This window comes from Miscanthus floridulus, chromosome 10 (assembly GCF_019320115.1).
Source record: "Miscanthus floridulus cultivar M001 chromosome 10, ASM1932011v1, whole genome shotgun sequence".
NCBI classification, from domain to species: domain Eukaryota; kingdom Viridiplantae; phylum Streptophyta; class Magnoliopsida; order Poales; family Poaceae; genus Miscanthus; species Miscanthus floridulus.
In genome coordinates, this window is record NC_089589.1 from 25,092,278 (window position 1) to 25,113,838 (window position 21,561).

The window sequence follows — 21,561 nt, forward strand, 5'->3', positions numbered from 1 at the left end:
TGTTACCTTTGGAGGGAGGCACAAGATGCCACGTGTTATTTTTGTGAAGTGCTGTGATCTCATCCTGCATTGCATTTGCCCATCTTTGATTCCCAAGAGCTTCTTGTAATGTCTGTGGCTCTCCTGTAGAAGAGAAAAATGTATATCTGATAGTACCATCAGTAAAAATATTAGGCTTGCTAATACCGCTTTGAGAACGTGTCCTGGGTCGAGGTGCACTTGATTCGCCTACAGTTGTGTCCTCTGTGGCGGATCCGGCCTGGAGAATACCATGCCCAGTGCTGCGAGATGATCCTCCCGGGGGCTCGTGCGCCGTACTGACACGAGGCAGCCCTCCTGCACTTGGAGGCGAGGCGGACACAGGACTGGTGCTCGGCAAATTTGCGGTTGAAGAATGGGAGTCCAGGGCTGGTGCGCTGCTGTCGCTCACAAAATCCTCCGCGGAATCGAAGCCATTGCTGGCAGGCAAATCAGGCTCGATATCTGCACTAGTAGGAACCCCTTCTGCAGCGTGTTGTTCTAGAGTCAAATGAGCACCAAATTGAGCACGGTTTTCTTCAACAAGCTCCTGCACACATGGCGAATCACTGGAAGCATCATTGTGATTATGATCATTAGAAGCATCAGCATTACAACTTACATCCCCCATATTATTCAAAAGATGAGAAGGCAAAAGAAGGATCTCATTGCGAAGGCGAGCACCGGCATTTTTATGGAGGCTCTCAAACGGAAAAACTGATTCATCAAAGACCACATCCCTTGAGATGTAGACACGGCCAATCGAGATATCAAGGCATTTATATCCTTTATGCATAGAACTATATCCAAGAAAAGCACATCGCTGGGATCGAAAAGCAAGTTTTCTTGGATTGAAAGGTCGAAGGTTTGGCCAACACGCGCATCCAAAGACACGCAAGGAAGAATAATTCGGTTTCTCTTTGAACAGAAGCTCGACCGGTGTCTTGTAATTGATAACTCTGCTAGGCAAAAGATTAATCAAATATGTGGCAGTGAGAAAAGCCTCGTCCCAGAACTTGAGAGGCATGGAAGCGTTTGCTAAAAGAGCAAGGCCAATTTCTACAATATGCCGATGCTTTCTCTCAGACGAGCCATTTTGCTGATGGGCATGAGGACATGACACCCTATGGGCTATTCCAATTTGCTGGAAGAAGGAATTTAGGCTCTCATATTCTCCTCCCCAGTCGGTTTGCATGGACAAGATTTTCCTATTGAATTTGCGTTCAACGAGACTTTGGAAATTTCGGAAAACATGGAAAACATCAGACTTCTTGCGCAGGAGGTAGATCCAAGTATACTTGCTATAGTCATCTATAAAACTTACATAATAGGTGTGTCTACCAACGGACTCAGGAGCAGGCCCCCACACATCAGAGTGAATTAACTGGAGAGGATAGGTAGACATATTATTTGTATTCGCATAAGGCAATTGATGACTCTTAGCTCTTTGACACGGATCACAAACTGACTTCTCACTAGCATCATCTAAGAATGATAACTCATTATTCTTTAAAACATGCCTAACAATGGGAAAGGAAGGATGACCTAAACGACTATGCCATCTATACATAGACGGCTTATTGACTCCAAACACCACTCTGGATTTTTTTTCTTTGGTTGCGCCAGGAACAAGGGGATAAAGGCCGCCTTCACACTTTCCTCGATGAAGAGTTTTCTTCGTTGCCTTGTCCTTAATGAGAAAAAAATTGGGATGAAACTCCAGAAAAACATTATTATCGGAAGTAAAATGATGAACGGAGGCAAGGCTTTTATGAGCACTAGGCACATGCAAGATATTCTTAAGCAAAAAAATTGCGAGATGGGGTATGTAAAGTTGAATGACCAATGCCACTAATTTTCATACCTGAGCCGCTGGCGGTGTGAACTTGATCATGACCACCATATTTTTCTCGAATAGTCATCTTTTCCAATTTGCTTGTAACATGGTCGGATGCTCCACTATCCATATACCAATTGGTGTCAATGCCATAAGCAGCTGTGCTGAATTTGCTGCTATTATTGCTGTTGGGTGGCTGATAGTCCTCCTCAAATCTGTAGTAACAATCTATGGCCGAGTGGTTTGTTCTTCCACAAATCTGGCAAGGGGCACGGTTGGATTGATTTCCACCTTGTGAATTCCTGTTTCCTGAGAAATTTCCATTGCCTCTTCCTTGAAACCCGCGGCCTCCAGGGCGCCCACGGTTGCTGTTGTTGCCACGACCCCGTGGATTGAATGAGCCACGACCTCTTCCACGAGAAGCCGAGTTTGCTGATGATTGATACTTGCTGCCTGAACCTTGATCAAACATCTCAAGACGCATCTCAAATGCCATGATTTGGGCATACAGATCATTAATACTGATTGGATCTGTCCGACCAAGAATAGAAGATACAATGGGGTTATACTCAAAATCTAAACCATTCAGAATAAAGGATACCATCTCATCATTATCGATGGGTTTTCCAGCAGCAGCGATTTCATCTCCCAATGTCTTCATCTTGTCGAAATACGCAGCAACGTTCATGCTTCCCTTCTTGAGGCTTGCAAGTTGCATACGTAGGTTTGTCACTCGTGCACGAGATTGTGCCGAGTACATGTTCTCCAGAGCCGCCCAAACTTCAGATGATGTTGTCAAGGTTGCTACCTGCGCCAGAATTGTAGGTGACAGGGAGTTGACGAGGAAGGCAAGCACCTGCTGATCTTGTGCCAGCCATGTCGCATATGCTGGATTGGGGACTTCTTCTGTTTTGTCTCCCTTTTCTGCCTTAATGGTCTTTGCTGGTGGAGGCGTGGTACCATCGAGGATGCCGAGAAATTGTGCTCCCCTGATTGGCGGCAACACTTGAGCCTTCCACAAGATGTAGTTGTCCCTTGTCAACTTTTCAGAGACCGCCAGACCAAGATGGTTTGTCGACGATGATGAGGATGAAGCCATGGCAGATTAGATGTGTTTCTTGAGGGGTTTGGCTCTGATAACCATGAAAGAAAGGAGGGAACCAAGCCAACCTATCTTGGCGAGGCTTGGGCTTCGTGTTTATATATAGTCCAAAGGACAACAGATTACATCCAGGCGTTTACAACTTCAGGAGCAAGTCACGGTCTATCTCTACCATATTTGGTTCTACCATAATTAGGAGTCCTAACTCAACCGTGACATGCATACCTGACGGTTCAACCGTGAGTACTACTCACGTGTTGTTACATGTTACAGCCATGCCATACTTTAGATAATTACATGTTTAACAGGGAGGACCCTGGTCGGTGGCGGCGCATCGTCTGGGTGGGCCCAGAAATCGATGACACGAAGGCGAACCACCGCAGCAAAGCCGTCACCAAGGTTTGAGAGAAGGAGCCGAGTATGGACATCCTCCACGTCGTCCACCAGCAGCGGCACCCGAACAGTGGGGAAGTCGGTGCCGAGGAAGCAGTCCGGGTCCACGCCGATGGAGCAGAAGGCTAAGGTGGTGATGCGCTCCAGAGTCCAGTGTTCGAGGGGGAAGTCAAAGGCCACAACCTCCACCACCGTGCGGTAGCGGGCGACATAGCGGAAGTCCACCTCCTCGTGAGGCTCGATCACCAGCGGGTGCTCGCCAAGGCGGATGGGGGCCTGGCGCACGGTGGCTTCCCTGTAGTAGGGGTGCCTGAAGACCACGATCATCGCGCCCCAGGAGGAGGTAGCCAGGGGGGTCCCCCGCGGCACTCTAGAGCCTGGCAGATGAAGAGGCCAGGATCCGCAACAGTCGGCTCCACATAGGCGTAGGCGTAGCAGCGGCTTGTCTCCAGATCGATGAAGGGCATGTGGACTTCCGCATAGCCTGCGATGGAGGAGGAGGATTCTACCACGAGCAGAGGGGACGCCAGGCGCCCAGGGACAAAAGGGGTCGCGACCCACCAAGCAGGGTGGCGGGCCGAGCCGAGCTCCATGCGGCCATCGTCGAGGAAGTGCACCCTAGGAGAATGGCTCCGCTCTTGGCGAGCCAGGGGAGAGCGAAACCGGGAGCCCCTGGCCGATGGAGGCGAGGGGGCCTGAGCCCTGGCAGAGCGGAGGTCCAGGAGGGGGGAGCACCAGGCAGCGCGGTCCACGCCCGACTAGCGCGTCGCCGCAGTCGAGGAGGTCGGGGCCCTGGTCAGAGAGACAGGGCCGCGGCGTCGCCCGGACATCCTCTCCAACAGGAGGCGCGGGGAGGAGCTCGACATGGTGCACGCGAAGCTACGATGGCCGGATTGAAGGCAGTCCCGGCACTTGATCGGTGGAGAGACAACGAAAGCACTGGGAGCTGAGTGGAGGAAGAGAGTGAGTGCGTCTGCTCCGGCGGGTTGGGGGGGGGGGGGGGGGCTTCAAGGTAAGGCTGAGTTGAGCGGGAGCGGGGGGTGATGGCGGCCAGTCCTTGCCCGGGGGGCGCGGGGGCCCCGGGCGTTCCGGCGACACCCGTTGGGTCAGCAGGCGGCTCGGGGGTCGCGAAGCCCTGTGGAGAGCACTGCTGGGCAGCCGCGCCATGTTGAGGAGGACAGGCACGCTGTGTGACAGTGAGGGAGCCAGTGGAGGTGTTAACGGGAGGAGCGGTGGTTGCTTGAGTCGCCGGATTCGGGGGCGGCCTCGGGATTGCGCTGCTTTGAGTGGAGGGCTGCTGGGCGGCAGCACCGTGGGTTGGATATCGAGCTGGCTTGGCTCTCGTTCTGACTCATTAAGATAAGGGGCTAGCTTAGCTCGGCTCGTTATTCTAACGAGCCAGAAAGCCAGCTCAGTTCGGCTCGTTAAAAGCTCGAGCTGGCTCGTTAAGCTCGTGAGCCAGGTATAAAAAATACATAAAATATAATATTTGTATTTATCTAAAGTTTGAGAATAATAATAATATAAAAAATAGATTTAGACTAGTTATCAGTCAATTTATAGGGTCTAGACCAGTTACCAGTCAATTGTAAAGTGCAAGACATGAAGTAATACAAAAACTAATATAAGTTTTGATATTTTTTTTTCTTAGAAGCTTGGCTCGTTTAGCTCGCGAGCTGACTCGTTATAGCTAACGAGCTAAAATTTTGGCTCGGCTTAGCTCGTTATCATAACGAGCCGAGCCGAGCCGAGTTGAGCCAGCCACGAGCCAAGCGAGCTAACGACCTTCGAGTTTTTCGTCCGGCCTTAACCGTGAGGAGCAGGATAGCACCGCTGTGGGAGGGAGAGGGAACAGGTGATTGGGGTGTTACGGCGAGTAGGGAGAGTGACCGCAATCGCCGGATATGCGGGAGGCGCCAAGATCACGGCGACGTGCGGCGAGCACTGATGGGTGGCCTCCACCTGTTTGACAGGATCGCAGGCACGGTGAAGGGAGAGGGGGTGGGAGGCAGCGAGCTTTAGGGCCCGTTTGGCACGGCTCGCAGCGGCGCCGGCTTATCTGACAAAACGATGTAGAATCACTGTAGCAAAAGACGGTTTGCTCTCTCCTACTTTTCTGTCTCACTGTAGCAAAAACACTGTAGCGCGCGGGGGAAAGCCACGAAAACTGGCTTCTCCGGCTTCGATGAACAGCGCCGATGTCAGTGAGAGGGGAGGAGAGGAGAGAGAAAACCGGCTTTTGCTACAGTGATGCTACAGTGTTGTCAGGTAAGCCGGAGCCGCTGCGAGCCGTGCCAAACGGGCCCTTAAAGAGGAGGGGGCCCTGGATCGAGCAACTGGCCATTACTCCACTTTTCCCCCTTCCGTCCAGCTCATCATCAGCAGGGAAGCTGGCCCGCCGGGGGCCGTCATCAGGAGCATTCGGAGCAAGGTCACGGGGTGGAGAGGTTGGGAAGAGAGTTTGGGCTGGTCCACCTAAGCCATCAAGCCCATCCGGCCCATCCCGCGCAATGGACCCAGCGGAATTCAAATTTCCTGTGGACCCCACAGCGTCGTCCTCGGCGAGCTTGAGCTTGGCCATGGCGGTGGCCAGGTCCGAGAAAAGGGTCAGCTCCAAATCCCCAAGCTTGCAATGACCGCGGACCACCAGAAAATTGGCAACATTTTGGTTTGCAGCGGCAGAGCAGAAGATTCCCGGAAGGGGCATGGTTGCCGCAAAGAGGTGGGGTGGGGAGGAGAAGGAGAAGTTGAGAGCGTTCCGAACCATGGAAGAGGTCACACGACGTCGGGTATCTAAGGAGATGACCCAGAAAAGCCTGGCGTCTTTGGCATCCAGGGGGACAACAGCCGGGGAAGGCAGACGAAAATTAGTCGCGATGAGGTTCTTGAACAACACACCAGGCTGAAGATGGGGGCGTATTGGCGATGCAGCTTCCATCCGTGCGGGTGGCAGCTTGATGCCAACAGCAGCTCCCTTTTGTGCAGGGGCGGTCCATGGCAAGCGCCGAAGTCTCCGCGTGGGGCTCTGGCCCGTGCCCCAGGCCGGGAGCGACACCATGGCTCCAATCGGCAAGAAGACAGGGGTGGCAGAGGTTGGGATGGGGAGCAGGGGCGGGAGGGGTGAGAACAGCCTGGGAAACACAGGGGGGTTCGCCGGAGTGGGGTAGTTCGCCAGGCGGAGGTGAGGCGACTCGGGGTCGCCCCTGTCGGGGCCGAGCTCCGACCCGCGCCTCATCCCCGTGGCCTCCTAAAAGGGGGAGATCTAACTATTTGCCACTCTTACGGTGGCTGCCTCTCCGTTTGCCAACTTTATCGTGCCAATTACAAAATTGCCCGAGAAAACAGTAACCAGACTAATATTTTGCCATTTTCGCTGATGTGTCATGCCAGATCAGCGCGCCAGCGTGGAAGTTAACGCCTCCGTCTCCGCTGACCAACGGCGCCCGCAACTGTTCGCCAGCTCTCCATTTGTTCTGTTACAGATCGCAATCACCCATCCCCGCCATGTTCTGTTATAGCACGTACACCATGCCCACCTCGAGCAGCGACGCCGGCGGCACGCGCAGCGCCACGTCCGGGCCGCGGCAGTTCCGACGCAGGAAGTTGTAGCCGACGCAGACTACCAGCCTCTTGAGCAGCGATGACCCGGGCTTGGTCTTCACATGCGAGTGCCCCAGGATGAACGCCGTGCCAGCTTCCCGCGCCTCGCACAACTCGTGTAGCTCCTCCAGCACGCTCTCGTCCACGCCGGGGCTCTTGGGCGGCGCCACCGCGAATCTCACCTGCTTCTTCACGACCACCGGCTCCGCGGCGAGCTCTATGCCGTCCACGCGGTCAGAGGCAGACGACGTGCCGTCGTGGGAGTGGGATTCGTCGTAGCCCAGGCTCATGTGGCGCCGCAGTGGGTTGCTGCCGATGACTGTCAGCGCGTTCTCGCCCTCGTAGTAGCTGCTGTTGAAAGCTCTAGTTTGGTTTTGGTTAATTGATGAAACCCTAAGTGCTAACCTAGTTTATCAAGATGATTATGAGATAGGTAGCACTACTCCAAGTGATGAAGCAATGGTGAAGATCATGACAATGATGATGGCATGGTGATGGTCAAATGCTTAAACTTGGAAAAGAAGAAAGAGAAAAACAAAAGGCTCAAGGCAAAGGTATAAAATGTAGAAGCCATTTTGTTTTAGTGATCAAGACACTTAGTGAGTGTGATCACATTTAGGATAGATAGCCGTACTATTAAGAGGGGTGAAACTCGTATCGGAATGCGGTTATCAAAGTGCCACTAGATGCTCTAACTCAGTGCATATGCATTTAGGATCTAGTGGAGTGCTAACACCCTTGAAAATATTTGTGAAAATATGCTAACACATGTGCACAAGGTGTTTGCAGGGTTGAGATGGGTTTGGGTCCCTCTCTCCCTCCCACCGAGCTTGCGAGGCGGGATTCGGCGCTTTTGGAAAAATGAAATGTCTATTTTTTATTACGCCGGATGCAAAATTCTTGGTGGTTGGCACACTTGAGAAAGGGTGAAGAAGTTAGAGTTGAAATGGAGTTGGTCGAAATGATGCTGGCGTCGGTCTACTGACCGGACGCTGGGTCACTCAGCGACCGGACGCTGAAAGGCTGCGTCCGGTCGAGCTGGTAGAGAGGTCGCCAGTTTCGGTGTTGCACCGGACGCTGGACCTAAGATGCACCGGACGCTGGTTTCTACGTCCGGTCAAACTGACGGGTCTGCACAGTGGCTAAGGGTTGAGCACCGGACGCTGGCTGCGTCCGGTCAAGGTTGACCGGACGCGTCCGGTCAAGGTTGACCGGACGCGTCCGGTCGGAAAAATATGCCTCGGGGAGCTTACTGGAAACGACCGGACCCTGGGGCTTCAGCGTCCGGTCAGTTTTACCGGAGCGTCCGGTCAGCTTCGTAGCCGTTGAAATCTGACAAACAACGTTTGAAGCCGGTGACGCATGGTGTCCATCGGGCGACCGGACGCTGAGGGCCAGCGTCCGGTCAGTATGACCAGAGCGTCCGGTCAGAGCGCGTTTTGCCCAGTGAAGGGGTATAACGGCTCTATTTGATGGGGGCTCTATTTATAGCCCCATGGCCGGCTCAAAGGACAACTCTTGCACATTTTCATTGACATAACAACCTTGTGAGCTTAGCCAAAGCCCTCCCACTCATCTCCATCGTTGATTCATCATCTTTGTGAGATTAGGAGAGAATCCAAGTGCATTGCTTGAGTAATTGCATCTAGAGGCACTTGGTATTCGCGTTGCGCTGCGGATTTCGCTTGTTTCTCTTGGTGGTTGCCACCACCTAGACGGTTGGAGCAGCGGTGGAGGATCGGCATGAGTTGGTGATTGTTCGTGGCCGTCTCCGGTGATTGTAAGGGGAGTTGTACCTTCCCCGGCGGAGTGCCGAAAGGTAACTCTAGTAAATTGCTCGTGTCATTGAGTTACCTCACTTGTGGGTCGGTTCTTGCGGTGTCCAATCGTGTGGACGAGGTTTGTGAAACACCTCTTAGCCGCCGAACCACCAAGTGTTGGTCGACACAACGGAGACTAGCGTGTTGGCAAACACGTGAACCTCGGGAGAAAAATCGATTGTCTCTTATCATTTGCATTCTCCCGGTGATTGACTTGATCTTCATCTTGTGATTGGTTCATCCCCTACATGGCGGTATAATCACCCTACTTGCTTGTTTATATTCTTGCAAACTAGTTGATACAAGCTCTTTAGTGTAATTAGAATTGAGAGCTTGCTTTGTTATTTACATTCATCTAGTTGAGCTCTTTAGACTAGCAAGTGTGTGTGCCTAAGTAATCATTGCAACTAGAATTGTTGGATAGGTGACTTGCAACCCTTGTAGAGCTAGAGCAAGTTTGCATTACGCTATTTGTCATACTAATCAAATTGCTCTAGTTAATTTGTAGATTTTTAAATAGGCTATTCACCCCCCCTCTAGCCATATTAGGACCTTTCAGCTGTCCCGCTGCTCGCCACCGTCGGCGTTGCTGCAGCGGAACAGCGCGTCCAGCTTGATGAACGTGGCGAGGCTCTCGACGAGCTCCGTCTCGAAGGAGTCCACGTCCTGGTGCACGTCGCGGTAGCCATAGCACATGATGCAGCGGTAGGAGCGGTGGCCCGGCGGGCCGACGCGGCCGACGAGGTAGCGCTCGGCGGGGAGCATGTGCGGCACCGTCACGGACTTAATGCAGACAAAGACCAGCACCCGATGGAACGCCGGCAGGTTGGTCACGAAGCGGGAGAAGTTGGCTGGCACGCCGGAGGTGAGGTCGGTGTAGACGAGGCTGATGCCCGGGACGTGCACCATGCCCAGCTTGTCGTCCAGCGCCAGCAGCCACTCCAGGGTTACCTTGTTGTGCATGTTGTACTCGTACTTCTTGATCGTCGTGTGGTGCCACACGAACATGACGGCGAGCAGGATGAGCGCTAGGAGGATCGGCAGCCACGCGCCTTCCAGGAACTTGATTAGCGACGCCGAGAAGTAGAGCGCCTCGATGGAGCCGAAGAAGAGGAAGAAGGCGAGGGCCAGCCATGGAGACTGGTCCTAGCACAGCATGATCACCAGGGACATGAGGCACGTTGTCACCAGCACCACCGTGATCACGGCCAAGCCTGCACAACAATTCAGAAGCAAAAGTTCAGGTATATGGTTGGATCAGTTTTCTGCACATGATCATCAGTGCCAGGAAAGCAAGATACTCTACTCACCAGACGCGTTTCCCATGTGCTTGGTGTTACGGAAACCAACAGTGACAGCAATGCAGAGGACCATGAGGATCCAGTTGACCTCAGGGATGTATATCTGGCCATGAACTTTGTCAGACGTGTGCACGACTTTCACCCTGGGGAAGCAGCTCAGTGACTGGCTCTGGCTGATGATGGAGAACGTGCCGCTGATGGTGACCTGGCTGCCGACCACCGACGCCAAGATCGCCAGCACTAGCACTGGCCATCTTACACTCTCTGCATTCATCACAGAGGCAAAAGCCTGTGAATGTCTGAAACTCTGAAAGCGTAGTGTGATGTGAGAATAAACCAGCCATGTAGTAGTGTGGCGTACCAGGAACTGCAATGTAGAATCCAATTTGGTAGCTTGCGTCAAGGTTATGGTGCTGGGACAAATAAGCAACTTGGCCCATGTATCCCAGGATCAGTGAAGGGTACACCAAAGAAGTGAAAGCAAGCTGAAAAAAAAACGACAGACTTCATCAGTAGGAGGGATTGAGTGCCCTGTAGACCTGGGGGTTCCAGCGGATGATGTTGTACAGGCCGATCGTGCTCATGCAGAGCAGCCAGGCGAGGATGATCTGCGCGAAGAGGAACCCTACGCGGTGGGTGCCGTAGTGCGCGAACAGGAATACTAAAATGGCGCAGGTTATCGGAATGACGAACAGTTGCGGGCGCCGTTGGTCAGTGGAGACGGAGGCGTTAACTTCCACGTTGGCGCGCTGATCTGGCATGACACATCAGCGAAAATGGCAAAATATTAGTCTGGTTACTGTTTTCTCGGGCAATTTTGTAATTGGCACGATAAAGTTGGCAAACGGAGAGGCAGCCACCGTAAGAGTGGCAAATAGTTAGATCTCCCCCTAAAAGGTGGTATCTTATTACAACTAGTATTACAGAAAAAACCCGAAATAGAAATATTCTTCAACATGTTTTTAAAAGAACTTGAACTAGGGGAATGCTTCCCCTGAGATATTTCATTAAGGAAAAAATCTCAACCACAAGGTCAAGAAAAGGCCATGAACCCCATCTATTGAATAGCACGAGTGGCCTTTTTTTTTTTTTTTTTGGAAACGGAGAGTTGAGCTCCCAACCAGTAGGTCCAACACATTCTCAATATTCAGTTGCGAGTTTAATCCTATTTTGTTTGTTAGGTGAATGTACAGCAAGGAGTAGATGGGGGAGATAAAAGTTCTGCTACTGAGTACAACGTTGCTGGTCCAGATGAGGATTTAACTTCAGTTCGTCTGGAGCTAGGTCAGCCACAGCACGTAGCCAAAGAGCAACTGGAAGAACCAACATTGAGGTAAGTGTTTCATGCTAATCTGACAAACTATTTTTTTTGTTTGATATCAGTGCATATCAAATAATATGTTGACCAGTCACTGAAATTTCAGACGGCTTTGACTGCGTTGAATGGGAGAATCACGAGCGGGCTTACAAGCTGGAGTTACCTTACCATTACTACAGGCGTTTATCAACAGTCCTGCTACTGTTCAAGATCAAGTGCTGTGAAACCAATTGCATTAACTGTACTCATCACTCATCAGTATCATTTGAACACATTTGTCCATAGTATTCAGTATGATTGTTGGAAAGTCTATTTTGTATTGTCCGGTAAAAAGATGGCATACCTGTCAAATCATGGATGAAATTTGTAAAGTGAAGTCAGCAGGTGTAAGATTCATCTAGTAAAGTTTTACATCCACAAGTGTATTCATCATACACGCTTCTGGTGTAGAGTCTGCAGGTTACCCATCTACTCCTTGCTGTACATGCACCTAAGAAACAAAATAGGATTACAACTTGCATCAGAATATGGAGAACAAGTTCTGCTATACAATTTCTAATTTTTCATAACTTTATATACAACAAGATGTCAAATTTTAAATAGGACACTATAATTCTCTGTAGCCAATATATTGAACATGGGTTTTGGTGACAACCCAGCTGGACATTTTCTTAAGCATCCGGTCGTCTTTGGTGAAACAATCTTCATGAAGCAATGACAAATCAGCGCTCATGCATGCCGCCCCCTTTGCCAGTAATTCGCCATGGACTAGCAAGTTACTCTGCTTCCGTCCCTCATTGGATTGCTTGTGCACTCAAACCGGTTAAGCTATTTGTCACTATCCAGATCCTGTCATCTTACTCCCGGTGATCACCGCCAGTGAGATCTTGAATACACCAAAGAACACAACACATGTGAAGTTAGATACAGAAGAGTCATTTTGGTCCTGCGGGAAGAGACAATTTTCTGTTCTTCTTAATTATTTCATTTTTATTCACAATTACAACAGGCGCCTGATTGATTCGACGTCACGCGATGAGCGTATCCATCCCCACACAGCACAATACATTTACTCTACAAGCCCAGGCACGATGCGAGCGATTCTGGCCACGACATCCTATGTGTGCGTGGTGTCCACAAGCCCGGAGCTCACTCACATGCGACCAACAGGGAAGGTAAACATACAACTAACTAACATGCACAAGTTTTAGCTAACAAATATCCCCCTAAACCTTGCACATTTTCTTTGCTTTGATGAGTCCGATCTTGGAGCAATCATGCCCCAATTTCTTCGTCAGAATGTCTGCCAGTTGCTCAGTGGTGTCGATGGACTCGACCTTCACCCTTCCTTCCTCGATACACTCTCGAATGTAGTGTTATATCGTGTCAATATGTTTACTATGACCATGGAAGACAGGGTTCTTACTGAGTTTAATGTCATGATTGGTTGTCGATCTTTAGAGCAATTGCACCCACCTCCTCTCCTCTGAGATTAGCAAGGGCGGTGCTAGCCAGACACCTTGATTGGTTGCAGTCATCGCAGCAATGTACTTAGCCTTGAAGGATGACAGTGCCACGACCTTTTGCTTCTAGGACTGCCAATTGATCGAGTTGTCGCTGAGGAAGAAGAGCATTCCAATGATACTCCTCTTGTGGGTGTCAATGTCGCTAGCATGGTCACTATTATTGCACCCAACTAGTTGTGCTTTACCCTATTGTACTAATGGCCATAGTTGATGGTGCCGACAACTCCCTCAGAACCCTCTTCACAACTGCCATGTGCTTGGTGGTCGAATTCTCCATGAACCAACTGACATAGCCCACTGATAATCCTAGGTCCGGACTTGAATTTACCAAGTAATGGAGCAAACGACAATCCTTCTATATTGAGTAGAATCACCAATAGGAGCAATGCTCAACTTACTGTTTTAGACGGTGTTCCATCGGAATGTGGCTGGGGCACATGTGAAAAGCTTCAAAAGGCACAAGCTCAAGCCATTCTGGCTCCTTCAAGAATCTTTGCCACCTATGCACTCTGGTTTGCGGTAATGCCGGTTGTAGACCTAGTTCGTGGTAATGCCGATTGTAGACCATGTCACCTCTAGGCCGAGGTAATAGTGTAGTGGCCCCAAGTTGCTCGTCAGGAATGTGCCCTTCATATCCAACTTGAATTGGTCAATGTTGACTTGGTTGCCACTAGTGAACATGGGGTCATCGGCATACACTCCCACAACATGCTCGGAGTCACTTCGATGGAACCCAAGTGACAGTAGTGAAGCGTCTAGCTTGGCGTACCATGTGCATGGGACCTGACGGAGTCCATAGAGTGTCTTGCCGAGGTGGAGGACCTTCTGTTCATGGCCCTTCTGGACATAACTGAGTGGCTGCTTGACAAAGACCTCCTCTTGTAGCTTGCCATTGAGGAATGCCGACTCAACATCCATATGATGCACACACCAACCCTCAATACTCATGGCATGAGTGTTGATATTTCTTATGCTCAAGAAGATAATTCAGCAAGCATACATAATATCGTTCTAGTACTTCACCCAAGAATATTCCAGAGTATCATATTTATCCTTAGAGAAGCAATGGTTTAAGAGTATTGATAACTAACAAGGATGTATCTACTAATTAATATACCAAGTAAACTAAAGTGGGGGTAAGTGATATGATAGAAGCTATGATTAATGACACACAATAGAGAGTTTCACAATAAGGATAGAAGAGTAGTCTAGCTAGCTGAGAGGACAATGAGTGAATACTAAGATTCCTAGGATCTTCCCTATTACTAAGGACCAACACTATCATAGAACATAGAAGATACAACCACGATCAAGATGTTGTATAGTTGACCATCCATGGCACTTTGGGGCACGACCCAAACCAACAACGGAAAGGATGAGAAGGGTGTTTGGGCTAAGCCGCAAAGAGCCGTACGATTTATGAACCAGCCCTAACATGGTGGACTATGTAGGCCAGACAGGGTTGTCACGACGTGCTGACTACCACGCATCCGTGGGGCATTTCGTAAACCAAGGTACTAGATAGTAAAAACACCACGGTTACACTTTATAATACTATTCTAATCTCGTAGGATGAATCAGATTAGAGAATTCACTAAGGAATGATGAAACTTGTGATATGGAAGGATCCAACTATACCAACCAAGACTAAAGTTATACTGGTCTAACTAGATGTCAAGGCAACTACAACAAGTATGTAGCACACAATGAAGTACTAAATTAAAATAGAGAAGATATTAGGATAATTCAAATCTTACAAAAGAAAGATGCCAGAGCTATATCAGACTTTCGAAAGCTACTTATAGAAGAAACCTGAGACTAACTCAATTCAACGCTAACTCCCAATTAAGATATCCTACTTCTACATATTGAGAGTAATGGAGGCTTGCTCCCCTTGTAGTGTGTGTTGAGAGTGGCAACAACACCCCTATTTATAGTGTGGAGGAGTAACGGGTTACTTATAGTGGAGTGTGAGGTGATGGAACTGACATGTGGGTTCGTGCGAACTCCTATGAGTCTGGTCGAACCATGGAATCCACCTCCATCACATCCAACGCTTCATAGTGATCCTCTAATTCGGTTGACAGGTATCCAAGGTGGTTCTATAACTGATTGTGCTTTCTTGCATTTAGGGTGAGCACACGAATCCTTAGATGCCTTCATCTTGATCCTTGATACAATCAATATCAAACCAATGCTCCACATTACTTCCAAGTGTGTTTCTTGGCCATGTCATTTGGATCCCATGTCCTGCAGGCCTTGATTGGCATTGTGTATGTTAGCAAAACAGAATGTATTTATATTATTCTTCCTTTATAATTTATTTAGTGGCTTGAAAAATGTATTTTGTTCCTAAGTTTTCTAGAGTTAAGCGACCTCATCATAAGAATATCATATAACCTACTTTGAAATTAGTTTTGTTTTCAAAATATATAGTACTTGGCCTTGTGCAAGTCACTAAATCAAAATTTCGGGCAAAAAACATAGCAAAAAAAATTAATCCCTAGAGACCCCACTGGCCAGCCACACGCGCCCGCCGTCGCTAGTCACAAGTCACAAGATTATTCACGTGAAAAACGCGCGGTGCACGGGCTCTCGAACCCGCAACCTGTGTTTTTGTGTCTTCATCTCCTAACCACTCCACCCATACATCACTTATGTCTAGATGGGATATTCGTCCTCCTCCTTTTATCTTCATCCGGTTTTGAAATGAGTATTTGGGACTTCAAAAAAATTCAAATGAAAAAGTTGTCAACTACAAAGTTTTATAACTTTTCGAGATCTACAACTTTGGTTTTGGTCGTTTCTCCATCTGAGGTCATTTGAAACTTTTGAATTTCAAATGCGAGAAATTCAAATATACTTTTCCATACATAGATAAATTCAAATGAAAAAGTTGTCAACTACAAAGTTTCATAACTTTTTGAGATCTACAACTTTTGTTTTGGTCATTTCTCCATCAAGATCATTTCAAAAAATTGAATTTCAAATGTGAGGAAATTCAAACATAATTTTTCTTGCAAAGATAGTTTAAAGTAAAAAAGTTGTCAACTATAAAGTTTCGAGATCTACTCCTTTCAATTTGGCCGTTTCTCAATTCGAGGTCGTTTAAAAAATTTGAACTTCAAATGTGAGAAATTCAAACGTAATTTTCCATGCATAGATGATTTCAAATGAAAAAGTTGTCAACTACAAAGTTGCATAACTTTTTGAGATCTACAACTTTTGTTTTGGTTGTTTCTTCATTTAAGATCATTTGAAAAATTTGAATTTACTATGATGCTCCTGTTTTTGGAGGCGGCTAGAAATCGATTTTTAGAGGCAGCTGGAAATAGAGTCGCCTCTAGAAATCGATTTTTAGAGACGGTTGGAAATAGAGCCGCCTCTAAATAGAGGCATTTGTAGAGGCACTATGCATTTCTAGAGGCGGCTTGTTGTGGAGGCCATTATAGAGGTGGCTCAATTTCCAGCCACCTCTACAGTAAAAGGCCTCCCGTTGCTACAAATAGAATCTGTAGTAGTGTTTAGCAGAGAAGTCTGGGCAACCAAGCTAAGGAAGTTGCATCTGGATGTTGTCGTCCCTGTGCAAGAGGAGAGAGTTCTGCATTGGTGGCTACGCTATAGGAAGACGGTCCCAAAGCAAGTGTGCTGAGGGTTAATTTGATTCACTCTTCTCCCTAGTTGGTTGGATGATCTCGAAGGAAAGGAACTTTCTGTAACTCATCAACCTCAGCAGCTCAGTTAACTCTCCTGATTGTGTACGAGGCCAATTTGTGGTGTCTGGCGGGGTTCAGGCATCTGCGGTCGCTGCTGATGCTCCTCTGATGACTTAGCTATGTCTGTAGGTTGCAATAGTCTTGTTTGTAAGTACAACCGCGTGATGTCTGGGTGTTTGTGGCTCGGTAATCTTGGGATTACCGTGCAATCTTTGTAAGTTTAAAGCTCTGCTTATGCTTAATGAAAAAACATGTCAAGGCATAGTCGCGAAAAAATAGTCATCAATTTGCTACAACAAAGCCCAGAATCAAAGTCAGCGTGTCTCCCTGAAAAGTACCCGCACAAAAGTTTTTGTTTGTCCATTGTTAAATACAAAATACAAAATCATTCCTACTAACCAAATTGCTCAGCAAACTGCTTACTCATCTAGTAAAAGAAAGAAGGCGATGCTCCTCCCTCTACAATGATAAGGTGATGTTTAAAAATCTGTTTCAATCAAATTTTGTATCTACTGTAGTGGATGTCATTCAGAGAAAAGACATGTCGACATAATGTAGCCACATGCCATGTGCCAAACGTAATTGACCATTTAGATTTCGAGGCTGTGATCTTGCTCTACTAGATTTTTTGTCTTCGCATATGATGTCAGGTATCCGTACATTTGTTTCCGTGCAAACACATGAAAACAGTTCTGTTGCCATCATAGTTTACATAATCTATAGTGAATAAAAAAAAGGGTACTTGTTTTGAGAGGGGGCATCTTTCGGTTTGTGCGTACTGCCGTACATCATGTAGTAGGTATAAGTAGTTGATAATTAAGATCGATTACTATGTGAAATTAAAGCATCTAGTAGTACGGTTGCTCAGAAGATAAGCAGATCGAGCTAACTATAGTATGTTATTAAACCAGTAAGATGTGTCCTGGCGTGGCTGTAAACAGTATTATGTGTCATGTGCCAGCGATTATAATATAGGCCCGGCATCGGACTTCAACACTAAGTGCCAAATCAAGTTGACGGCAGACTTCTTGAGCATTCAAGTTGACTGCAGGCTCTAACCGAGACTAAAGGTCAGAAACCGGGACTAAAGAGGTTTTAGTCCGGTTTGTGGATTCAACGGGGACTAAAGTTTCCTAGCCTAAAACAGGCCATTGTTTTGAGAGGGGGCATCTTTCGGTTTGTGCGTACTGCCGTACATCATGTAGTTGGTATAAGTAGTTGATAAGATCGATTATATGTGAAAGCATCTAGTGGTTGCTGAGAAGATGGGCAGATCGAGCTAGCTATAGTATGTTATACCAGTAAAGATGTGTCCTGGCGTGGCTGCAAACAATAATTATGTGTCATGTGCCAACAATTATAATATATATTGGGCATCGGACTTTAACACTAAGTGCCAAATAAAGTTGACTGCAAACTTCTTGAGCATTTAATTGAATATGTTGAATTAACTAGTTGAAGAAGCTGAATGAATAAATAAAAAGCGGAATCGAATTCAAGTAGTTTCTAGTAAAAAAAGGAATTGAATATATTTTGAATTATCAAGAAATACAGTCATACACTTTATTTCATGAGCGGATCCCGTATTTAACAGTGAAAGCCATTTATTCTATCAAAAAATGCTACTACATAGGATTGAATAGATACAAGGCCCCTCAAAGCTCGGCGTCCATGGTAGTTAGCAGAGGGGTGGTCGAATGACTGACAATTCTAGGGGTCAGGATTCACAGTGAAAATCAAGGTATGGTGAGTGCCATACCGCGCCCTCAGCCCCAGGCTTCAAGTGTGTCCCCACAAAACCACAAGTCCTAGTCCCATCAGCGTGGCAAGAAGAAAAGGGTTACAAGAAAGAAGAGAAAATGATGATTCCCATTGAGGTCTTTATCATGTAAATGCTGCTCAACCATAGGAACAAACAATACGTCCTGAAGAATGTAAAAAATGGGAAGGTTGTTGCCCACAAGGCTGAGTGAAAGCAATAGATATGGAAACAACCCATTTTGGTGTCCAAGGATATCATCGCCACTAAGGATGAGCCTTAAAAACTTTGTGTTCCAACGGAATATATACGAAGCCCATGGCATGTATTCAGGGGATTTATTGGAGGCCGCCGTCGTCCCCGTCCCCATCCAGGTCTGTCACACCCAATTTTAAGGATAAAATGGGGTGCAAAACCTTATGTGCGCTCAGAGATCAGTCACACACATAAGCCGACAAATTATGAATAGTATCATCACCAATGTTTATTACATCACAAATAAGATAGAGTTATTACATAAGTATAGCGGAAAATAATAAAAAGATCTATCGCGGAAGCTCCAATTCACAGGGACGTCGACTGGTTGACCACAAGTCTAGTAGTCCTCAGAAAAATCCTTATTCTCAAGGTCATCTGTTACCCATCCGGGATTTTTATCCAAATAATGAAAATAAACAAGCGTAAGTACATGTCGTACTCAACAAGTGTAACACGGGGTTCATGAGGCTCAAAAGGCTAGACACAGGTTTAACAGCAGTCAGCTTTTAGTTGTCACAATTTTAGCTTATGAGTAGCATCAAGGTGTTTCAGTTCCCAAAGTAGAACAGATGATCAAATGTAAACATGAGTAATGAATAGCATAAACAGATATTACTTAGTGATCATCTATTCCATAAATGTTCCAAGGCCGCTCGTGACCGTGAGCACGACTGATATACCAGTTTTACACTCTGCAGAGGTTGTACACTTTCACTGTGAGTCGTGATTCCCATATGCCCGGGTTTATAACTCCCAAAACACTTCCAAGGTGAGTAGACAGGGGTCACTATCAAGCCTTTCAAAGGTTCGTCTAACAAGTTAGGGCCATTAGATTCACTCGGCAAACAGTTATAGGAACCCCCTATCAAATGGCACAATTCCTTCACGGCTATACACATAAGAGTAGAGGCTGTCCTATACCCGATTCGTCAAGCCATTCTTACACCAATAAAGGTAACCACTAACAAGCTAGAAAAGGTCCTCATACTGAGCTAAAGCTAGAGCCATGTAGCTCTCACAGCTGTACTGTAAGTCCCGGATGATCACTTACAGATAAGTCCTTAGGAAGAGAAATCCGAAGCATTTAGAAAGTAGCTAAACACTCCAGCCCCCTGTTTCCATGTTGCTAAAAAGTCACATTTTATGTTTATTGCATATACCATTAGTCAAGTTACAAGATCATGGTTTAACTGAGCTCTAGCAAAGCTACCCATATGCATAACCCATAGGTGATAAGGCAATAGTCCAATTCTAGGAAATTCCTAACAAAAAGACACATGCAACATGAATTTATTGAATTAAAGTGTATAGGAAACAAGGATGATCTCATGCTATACTTTCCTTGAGCAACGTACTCCTACTGGTCCTGCTTATCAAAGTCGTACCCTTGATCTTCTGAGAACTGCTCACCGTCTATACTCGATAACCACAGCAACATACAAGCATCCATGAACAATCATGCAAAGCAAACAAGGCTACAGATTAGAACAGTACACCAACAGCAAAGAATCAAGATGAAAAGTTTGGAAAACGAATCTACGTCTCGCTATGAACACACAGACGCGAAGATCACAAAAATCGGATCTAAAACAGAAAAGTTATGGATTAAACAAGCTTTAATTTAGCAAAATAATAGATTAAATCTACTCTCGAATTTTGAAAGTTGAAAATCCACTTTACAGTAACATAAACATGTAGATTACTTGATTACGAACCTAACGCAACTTGAACGGATCAAATTGGAGTTAAAACGGAGATTTTATGGCTAAAACAAGTTGAATGGCAAAACTGTGAATAACTGAAAACATATTTCAATAAAACCGAATCAAAATACAATTTTATAAAGAGAAAACGAAATCTGGAAACACGCTTTGGACTGCGGGTTAGATTAGGGAATAACTATAAGGGCGTATTTGAAAGATTGGCAGTGAAGGGGTATCATCTTTTATGGGCCGTCGGATCTCAACCGAACGGCTTAGATTAGAAGGGAAGGGGGAGAAGAAGGCTGGCCGGTCGGCAACAGGACCGAGCGCGGCGGCACCATGGCCGAAGAGCAGGGGAGCTCGCTGGAGTTCACGAATCCGATGATTTAGGCCACGGTTAGACTCGGGAGAAGTACGGGGAGTGATAGGAGATGATCGCGAACTCACCAACAGGCTTTTTGCGGGTGGAGAAGGAGTGACGACGACGGGCGGCTCAGGGTGGCTGACGGCGGAGCTCCTGTACAACCCTACGACACAAGGTAAGCAAAACAGAGCGAGAGAAAGAGAGAAAAGGGGCTCGGTAGTTCGCAGAACTGACACAAAGCTCGGCAACGTGCTTACGGAGGTGTTGACGCGACGAAATCGCGAAACAAACTCGGCGGCGGCGACGCTTAGGGCTACAACTGCTACGGGCTAGAGCAGGGACGTCGCTTGCTCTAGGGTTTGGATAGGGAGGAGGCACAACTTGGGCGGTATTTAAGAGGGGCGAGGCATGGGGCGCATGCTGAATCGAGGAGGAAGCGGCGCGGCCACGGACTCCCAGTCGCGGATATAGTCCGGCTCGAAGCCGACTCAAGGTAGGAGAAAACCGACAGGGTGGACCCACCAGTCGGCGAGGGAGGGCATGGGACCGAGCGGTCAGCGAACCAGAGGAAGAGAGGGGTGGCTGCTTGCGCTGGCCTTCGGCTTGGCTGGCCACGGTGACGTGCTGGGCCAAGCCAGGAGAAGACGGCCCGAAGTGGCGCCCTGGCCCAAGTGGGGAGGAGATAGAGCAGGCCCGAGAAACCAGGCGCTGGGCCACGGAAAAAAATAGAAAAGAGAGAGGGAGGAAGGGTGTTGGGCCTGCTCGGGCTAAAATCAGGGAGGAAAGAGGAGAAGAGAAAGAAATCTCTTTCATTTTCTTTTTCCAAATTCCCAAAAAAAATTCAAA

The 21,561-nt window shown here is 47.6% G+C and overlaps 1 non-coding gene and 1 pseudogene across 1 annotated transcript; both read right to left on the reverse strand.

The window, feature by feature from the left end:
• Positions 1-2,338: 2,338 nt before the first annotated feature.
• LOC136490451 (small nucleolar RNA Z247) lies at positions 2,339-2,477 on the reverse strand. Its single transcript, XR_010767732.1, has one exon. It is a non-coding gene; the product is annotated as a small nucleolar RNA Z247 (small nucleolar RNA).
• A 4,185-nt stretch (positions 2,478-6,662) lies between these two features.
• On the reverse strand, positions 6,663-10,832 carry LOC136488252 (probable potassium transporter 9; annotated as a pseudogene).
• Between the last annotated feature and the right edge of the window lie 10,729 nt (positions 10,833-21,561).